Raw genomic sequence first — 10,024 nt, 5'->3', positions numbered from 1 at the left:
ACAGTGTTAAGTGTCAAGGTCATATGTATGTTACCTGCGTCCATTTTGGTTAGAAGTGGAATATTTTTTTTTCTCGAATTTGAAAATAACAAAAGTCCGTACAAGCAAGACAACTCTGTTAATCAGCAGTTTATACTGTTTTAAGCCAACTGTTTCTTCCAATCATATATCATACAACGACACGACATAACTGTGCATTTTCTCTCTAACATTTGGATTGTCTATGACAATGGTTGAGCACCTGATATGTTATTTGTATAATAATATTATTAACAATATAGTGTTTATTAAATAGCTTATAGATATTAATATGCTATAAAAACATGAAATCCATACAACTACTGTGGCGTATAATCTGTGAGACTATAGACCGAGGGGTTGGGATCAATCTAAGAATAAGATGAATAGCTACAAAACTTTATTCCTCCTTCTCGGAGTCCAACCAGAATACAAGAGCACGAAGTATATATTCCCGCCAAAAACCAGGTCATAACCTTTGATCATGTGACTAAACTAAAACATAGGGTAAAATGGGGCTTGGTCGTACATACAAGACAAATAATACACAAAACTACCAATATTCTTCACAACACAGAGGCCTCTTAAGTTCCACTCGAACAAGTAATAAAAATAATAGTCAATTCTTGAGTTCTGTTTTTAGATAAGGTCTGATTGTAAATATCTCTTGTGATAATAAGATAAACCTATATCTGACACATAATAAAATACTAATCACCATACAACTACTTATATCACTTATAACTCTATCTTAAAGACAAGAATGACATTATTTTACTAACATTCTACCTATCATAGACATTAAAACACACAAATTCTATACTATAAAGTATTGACTTGATATACAAAAGCTATGCAATATGATTATATCATTTGTTTCTATCTTTATATTACATGTATAGTAATTCAATAGTTAAATCTCATAGACAATAAGAAATACTAATTTAATCTATGTTTAAGGTATATCTAAAACAAGTTCTATTGTCATGTATGAAATAACCAAACAACACAACCAAATATTCAATATAATATCATATCTTAACAACCATAATGTAATGAACATCAAAATATCAATCAAAGATAATAAAAACACAAAGGTATGAAATATATATAAGTTATTATCAGATTTATTACTTTCTCTGACTTCTATGATCAGTAGGTATTTTACTATGTGTGTCCTTCACTAAATGTTGACAAGCTGAATTTAAATCAGTAAATGGAACCCAAGTATTGTCTTTATGAGGGTAGTCCATTTAACACGATAGTTCCAGCATCCATCATAATATTTTTTCTTAAGTATTTTCTCTACTATGTATTCCTTATTCTGAGAATTAAACACACACTTGGATTTTGATTTCACAATCTTAGAGGAACCTTTCAAATTTTCACCAGGCTTCAGACCATTATTATTAGGTCTCACAGTTTTACAAGCACTATTATAATCATAATCATTTCCTGAATTATTTTCAACAGCAGGTATATTATTAACAATTTCATCACTTCCCAAGATAACAGGTTCTAAATTGTCTTCATCGTTTGGTGGTGTAGGGTCATCCGGTTCATAATTTCTCAACTCTCCATGTTTAAGTCTATTAACATTTACAATATTTAAAATCAGCTTTCTATCAGGTTTTCTTCTCAATTTTACATGAATATTAGAAAATGTTTCAACAATATAATAAGGAACTATCCAAGGACGAAGTAAGTTCTTAGTTTGACCTGATGCTAACACGATAAAAAAATACAGTCACCAAAATTAAATATAGGTTCATGAGCTTTAAGTCTAGATTTTTCTTTCATTGCAGTTTTGCGCTCTTTCAAATTTTCTTGTGTAACTTTTCGTGACACTTCTACACCTTCAAGTAATTCCATGACATAAGAAGTGGTATTTTTAGGAAGTTCAACTGACAGTAAAGCAACAAAGTTCTAGAGTGACGACCATGAATCAAAAAGAATGGTGTGTATTCAGTAATATCTAAACAAGGTGATGTGTCATACGATAATTGAATAGGAATGAACTTGTCCCAATTGCTATGAATATCATCTAAATATTTTGATAATGAGGCAGCAATAACTGACGTCATCCTCTCACTTTGACCATTGGAAGCAGGATGGTAGCTTGTAGTATATGTTTACTTAATGTCAAGAAGTTTACATGTTTCTTTAACAACGACACTTAAATAATTTGAACCACGATCCGAATGCAAATATTGTGGAATACCATGACGACATATAATATGTTCCATGAAGGCATTGACAACAGTTGGTGGCTTAATATCAGACACTGGGACTTATTCAACATACAGAAAGATAATCAATAAATACAATAACATACATGTTACCATTATCACACTTATATAAAGGACCTAAAATATCAGTACTTAATCTTTCAAATGGTTCACTAGCTAAAGGTATAATAGAAGTCTTAGAGCTAGGACTTAGATGGCGGTTTCCTTTGACAACATACAATACAGGTTTTAATCCCGTTATTAATATCAGTGTACATCTTAGACCAATGAAACTTAATATTTGTCTTAGCTAAAGTTCTATGAATTCCAAAATGACCTCCAGATAAAGCTTCATCATGACAATGTTTTAAAACAGTTTTAACAAACAATTTTGGAACAGCGATTTGTACAATAAGTATAACTCTAGGTTATATTCTAGAGAGTGGTCCACTGTTGTAATATAGTCTGTTTATAGAAACACCAGACATCACCTAACTCTGGGTTATATTCTAGAGTGTGGTCCACTGTTGTAATATTGTCTGTTTATAGAAACACCAGACATCACCTAACTCTAGGTTATATTCTAGAGAGTGGTGTCCACTGTTGTACTATTGTCTGTTTATAGAAACACCAGACATCACCTAACTCTAGGTTATATTCTAGAGAGTGGTCCACTGTTGTACTATTGTCTGTTTATAGAAACACCAGACATCACCTTACTTTAGGTTATATTCTAGACAGTGTTCCACTGTTGTACTATTGTCTGTTTATAGAAACACCAGACATCACCTAACTCGAGGTTATATTCTAGAGAGTGGTCCACTGTTGTACTATTGTCTGTTTATAGAAACACCAGACATCACCTAACTCTAGGTTATATTCTAGACAGTGATCCACTGTTGTACTAGTCAGTTTTGTTAAAATTGTTGTCTATTCTTTTAAGATGTATTCAAGTGATATATCATACATTTATTCAAAATATAGGTCAGTCAATAGCTAGCTAAGTTTGAATATAATACTTACTTCACTGGTTTGTCACAGTGACCTTGTTAAACAGCACGCTCTACGTCACATCCAGTTTCGCGAATAATTGATTAAAAATAATTTCAAACACAAATTAAAAATTTGACCGGTTGAATATCTTTATTTTAACTATAGTAAGGTGTATAAAAAAAACCACACAACAATTTCTTGTCCTTTAAACCCCCTCCTAATCCATTGAAAGATATGTTAGCTCTAGTGTCAGGAAATGGTCAAAGGTCATGGTTTAGTGTTTTTTGTGTCACTTTGTTTCAGAAGCCTGATCAGAATTACTTAGTTTCTTGGTTTTGTTAGGATTGTTTGTTTCGGAGGCAACTGAAGGTTATGAATGTCTTATCGAATAGTGCCCCATGGGAAATTCATTCTGGCTTGTAAGTCTCTATATTCCTTGTCATATAAGAGTACACTAGCTTGTATATGATGGTTAAATCGACGAAAAACTCCCATAGAATAGTCTAAATAATCTAAAATTCATTTTGTTTCGGTTGTAAACAAGTCGTTGGAGACTCAAGATAGAATATGCTTAATTGTTGTTATCTCCCTTGATGAAAGTTGAAGGTTTTGTAACAGAACAGACTATAAATAATAATCCGAACAAGACAATTCGTTAATCAAAATCTCATCCAAAATATGGCAATATTGAACTATCGGGTATTTCAAAAAGAGTAAGCATGATCTGCTTCGCGTGCGACACTCGCCACTACTTTATAAGTATAGTCATAGAAAGGAATCCTTTATGTTCACATTAATCAGCCATTACTGGTAGATATAGTTAGCAATGTCAGTTGACCTGATTCCCTGTGTCGTTCTAACTTGTTATTTGAAGTATACAATGTTCATATTTTGTTTTGTTTTCAGAGTTTAAGCTTTTGAAACATAAAATATATTTTGGAAATTGTTAATAGTTAATGGTAATAAACAACACTGTTAATTTTAGTTTAAAATTTATAAATTGTTATTTTAAGAACGTCTGCAGCTGTTAGACAAGTACTGTTAATTGGAATCTGTGATTTGTTTATAAATTGTGACGTATTTTTATTGTAAATTGTGACCTGTTTTATTATAAATTGTGATCTGTTTAGCTATTAATTGTGACCTGTTGAATTATAAATTGTGACCTGTTTTATTATAAATTGTGACCTGTTTGTTTATAAATTGTGACCGGTTCAATTATAAATTGTGATCTGTTTAGCTATTAATTGTGACCTGTTTAATTATAAATTGTGACCTTTTTTTATTACAAATTGTGACCTGTTTTATTCTGACATTTTGTTTTTAAAATTGGATACTGTTTGACTGATAGGTTAGAATTGGATTATTTATAAGAATTTACATGGAAAACTTGGTTGTGTTTACAGTAAAATACTTGTGGGATAGATTCTATATTCAAGATGTTAAGGGATGACGAAGTAGTCCTTTCTCGAATGCATTGGTTGAGGTATAAATAAATACGTCCAGTTCGCAAAATAAACAAGGATGAAAATTGTTTTAGTATGACAACTTGAATTATCAGACTGAGTTGTATCATCCAATCATATTATTCATTGTATCTTTATATGTATCATGTATTTGTTTTCTATTTTTCAGTATTTTTGTGTTAGTATGTATGAGAGTATGTGTGTTTTAACTGCCCAGAAAATAGTTTTTTATCAAGTATTCAAGGGATCTAATAATAATATTAATACCAAGTTATGTCAGGTAGTTTAAGAGTTGTCTCCCTTAATTGTAGGGATTACAAGATATTGAAGAGAACAGAAAGCTAATAGAATCAAACAATACTTGATTCAACTAATTAATGAATGTCAAACTGGATTTATTGCTGGAAGGTATATAGGAGAGACTACCAGAGTCCTCTATGATGTGATACAATACTGTATAACAGAGAATCAGCCATCTTGACCTTTACAAGTGACCTTCTTGACTTTAATGGGAATATACTGAGCTATAATGAATTTTATGATAAATTTAACATAATATCTAATCTTGTTAAAATAAGAACTTTCCCACATATAACCAAGGTCTATATTATATAATTCAGTTTTAATACTTACAATCCATGAGACGTTATAAATTACCATATCATTTAAACAATTTCTTAATAATTTATTCTCAGTATAATTTTAAATAATATTTGAATATTCTGGTTTATCTGTAAATGTATAAAGGGTATCTGCCTAATTTATAATAAATCACACAACTGTTTGTTGAATCCCAAACACCTAATAATTTCTTACAAAGATATGATATGAACTTTCTCAATGTCTTAAGCCTTATTATTCCCCCAAATTTCAGCCCCGTAAGAAAGAATACTGCTAACATATGTGTCAAAAATAGATAGTTTGGTTTCAAAATTAAGACAATTGTCAGTAGATACTTTAAGATAGCAGACCAATTCTAATGAAAACTGTTCTCGTTTCTAGGCAACCAAATAAACATGTTTCAATAAGTTTATACAATAACAAAATATTTTCACTGTTAAAATAGTTCTCAATACATGAAATGTAGAGCAATTTAGAAATATTAAAGATATTTAAACAGAACCTGAAACAAATTGTTACTCAGAGTTTCACGTAGAGAGTTCTTCAGACCTAAATATATTTCAGCATGTGTCCCTACTGAAGTATTTAATATCCCGCAATACACATAAAAAGTTTAGAAAACCTCTTTACAATCTCTTTGATATTTTAAATTATAATATTTCTGTATTCAATTTATAAATCTCTCTTGATGTTTAGAAATAAGTGAATCCTTCTATGTCAATGACCTCAAGTAATCGATCCATTAATCTCTCAAAGCCAAGTTTTTCTTTAGAAGACATTTCCATTAAGGTAGAAGTGGAATACTTTGAATGCATTGAAGCCTGGAGAATCACACCTTCCATCACCACAAAGATTCACTGACTTTCCTATATTTTGGAGACAAAAATTTACTCTATCCTTCTCCATAGACCATGCAGTATCTATCACTGGTAATAAACAATTGCGTTGAAATTTGTAGAATATATCTTTACTGATAATTTACAAGCTTAGAACATACGCCAATTGTTGTATTCTTTGATATGTTAATCCACTCATCAAAATGGAACTGGATATTATTTTTTCGAGGTGTTGATGTGTTAAACTCTGAAAGATAGATAAATAATAGGTCTAAGGAATGTAAACAAGTGGCTGCCTAGCAAGATACACCCACTTTCCTGATACATTTTCAGTATATCAAGGGCAGTCATCTATCTATGTCAAATCATACCAAAAATCTAATTTGTACAAGATATTGTTGATTTAAACAAACACACATTATTTAATAAAATTCTGACATAAACTGTCAACTCTATCGCGTTAACAAGTTGTTTGTATTTATGCCAAGAGTTTTGTATTAGTGCCAATAGGTTTGTATTAATGCCAAGAGTTTTGTATTAGTGCCAATAGGTTTGTATTAATGCCAAGAGTTTTGTATTAGTGCCAATAGGTTTGTATTAATGCCAAGAGTTTTGTATTAGTGCCAATAGGTTTGTATTAATGCCAAGAGTTTTGTATTAGTGCTAATAGGTTTGTATTAATGCCAAGAGTTTTGTATTAATGCCAAGTTGTTTGTATTAATGCCAAGAGTTTTGTATTAGTGCCAATAGGTTTGTATTAATGCCAAGAGTTTTGTATTAATGCCAAGTTGTTTGTTTTAATGCCAAGTTGTTTGTATTAATGCCAAGTTGTTTGTATTAATGCCAAGTTGTTTGTATTAATTTCAAGACGTTAATACAAGGATAAGGTGGATCAAAACAAAAGGTTGTTATATATATAATCTAAAAATCAGATGTTTCTTTTAAAATAACCCACTTTTCTCATCCTTTTATATCATAAAACACTAACCTTCAATACATGACAGCTACATTTTTTACTTAAACCTTCTTCACTTTTCTAAACCTGCAAATATTAACAAAAATTGCTTTCAAAACCTCAATAACACGAACAACATAACAATTAATACATTCATGTGCCTTTTCATCCATTTTGTATCATACATGAAGGTTATGGCTAATGAACTTTTCAGTTCAAGAGTCATGATATTCCAGTGTAATGACAATATTTAAATAAAAAACATGAAAAACACTGAAAAACTTAAAACCCAACTCAAAACTCAAAATAAAAATAATATGAAATGCTTCAGGGCTTATTCTAGTCAAAAAACAGCCCATTTTACTTACCTGATCTGTAAGATCATCAATAGTAACAATGTCGATCAGTTGATCAGTATTGAACGTTGAGACACTGTCACTAGATGTAGATGTTAAGATGCCATTATCTAAACCTGTCAAAGGAAGTGAAACAGTTTTCTCTCTGTCCTAGTTAAGAAAAATATAATGATAAGAATTTTAGCCTGAATTGCAAATATTCCTAGGAAACATTCAAATAACTTGGTATAATTAATCCAAATAATTATAATTACTTAATTATTAATGAACCTAATAAATAAATTTGCTCAGTTCATAGAAAACTTTGATGTAAATTTGTAGGCCCTACTGAATAATGATTTTTAGTTTTTGATAGAAGGTTAATTTGTTACTACACCCATATTGATAAATAATACAATTTAAGTCTTGAATCAATTAGCTTACTTTCCTGATCTATTAGACTATCGTTTTTCACAATGCCGATCGATTTACCAGTATTAAACGCAAAGACACTCTCACTAGATGTAGATGTGGACTTACCGGTCGAACTCGAAGTACACAACTTTGCAATTTTCTCTCTAACCTAGATAAAAAAAAAATGGAATTAAAGTCTGAATTGAGTCGGTGTGCTAATGAAAAAAATCCAGGCCTGAATTTATTTAGTCTTAGTTGTAACTTTTACAAACAAAACAAGAAGAAAAACTCACATTTGGGTCAAAATAACTTGTACCGCCCTGTTCAATTTTAATATTATGACTCGGTTATCCAATGTTTAAAGGGAAAGAGCTCATTAAAATCAATCTTGATAATCAAGGCTGACAATAGCATGCCACAATCTGCATTACAGGGACTGGATATTCCGGATACAAATATAGTAAAAAGCATCTCGACCTGACGGTACAGCTTGTAAACAAAAGAGACAAGTAGGCCTTGTCCAAATCGACAATTTCTTTACATGTTTTTAGTCAGGAATAATTCCGAACAGATTACCTGCGTACATGCCTCTAGGGATTTAATTTATCAAAGCTACCGTGCACTGTCATTGTAATCTGTCTTACTACAGTATAGGTAGCTTAGGCTTATCGTGTCTATTATTTATTGACTCACCTCAGTCTGTGCATTTCGCAGTTATCGTTTTTGTAGACGGACAACTCGTCCACTTTCTGTTGGGGGCTTCCTGTGGGCAAAGACGGTCGGAAAAGCTGTTTGTTGAGAAGTGAAACGTATCCACCGATGTTGTGGAGCCATCGTTCGGCCAATGCTCTCTTTTGTAGATTCTGGTATTCGGAAGTAGCTTACGTCTTTGTTTTTCTTCTTATTTTTAAGGCATCACCAGGCTTGACATTCCGCCATTTTCTATCTACGACGTGACGTCAAAGTTGGCGGCCCCCAGGTTTTGGAATTTATTTATTTTAATTTGACAAAATAAAATAATAACAACAACAAAAACGTTTACAATATGTTTATTTCATTCAATTTTATCACAATTTTACAAAGCTTACTATTCCTTTAAACAATGCGTAGTTTAATTCCGTAACATGACGTCATAAGGAAATCGATGACGCCGTAACCAAGCAACTACCAAAACAAGTTCAAATTCAAGTTGTTATTTTACCAAGATATGTATCGTCATAAAGTTTTTACCTACTCCTTTTAGATTAAAACTGTTTATTCAAGAATTTCTTCTATATATGGAGTTCAGTATGTCTGTTTTCCAATACGACCAACCCCGGGAATTCAGGTCCAAGTCTGCCAAGTGAAGTGAATTGTTTTGCGTTTACGGCTTCATATTCTTAAAAATTCACGCGGATGACCCCCAGAACCCCCTCTCATGCTACCTCCCCCACCCCCGAAATAAAACCGTTCATCGATGCATCGTTTAATCTTGTTTGATCAATATACATAGTCTAAGCGTAGGCCAACCAACATGAACTTAATCGAATAGAAACTCTAGAATTATTGCAGCAACAAACTATTGTTAGAAATTTCGACTTGTGTTATCCAAAATTTCAACTTGAGAAAACCGAAATTTCGACTTATGGAATTCGAAATTTTGAGTTGTGCAATATATATATTTATTCCAATGATATTTCTCTGATCTGTATGATATCCCATTGAATCACAAACTGATTGTTAGAATTTAAATAACCATTGTTTTCATCAGTGAGTTTAGACCAGGTGATAGATCTCCTCCACCATAAACCCAACCCATCTCTCTTTAATCTCTTGTCACTATATGTATTAGTTATAGTTTTACTATCATCATCAATATTCAATACACTGATTTGACTATCAATAATACAATAGTTTAATCTAGGATTGTCATCTGGTAATAGTTTAATATAAATATATAAATCACCATTATACCTCACTACACCACAACTCCATACCAAGTTACTGTAACTAAACTTGTCTTGACTGTAATACAATCTACCATCCTTCTTATTATCATTTATATTATAATAAAATTGATGTGAATTAGACTTGTGTAGTTTGGGTATGTCATATTGTTTTAACACCATGGATCCTAACATGTCGATATTTAAACTAAAATCTTTTTCTTCCCAATCAA

This window comes from Lottia gigantea, assembly GCF_000327385.1.
Source record: "Lottia gigantea unplaced genomic scaffold LOTGIsca_210, whole genome shotgun sequence".
In the NCBI taxonomy this organism is placed as follows: domain Eukaryota; kingdom Metazoa; phylum Mollusca; class Gastropoda; family Lottiidae; genus Lottia; species Lottia gigantea.
The sequence above is the reverse complement of the archived record's forward strand: the minus strand, read 5'-3'. Positions refer to the sequence as shown.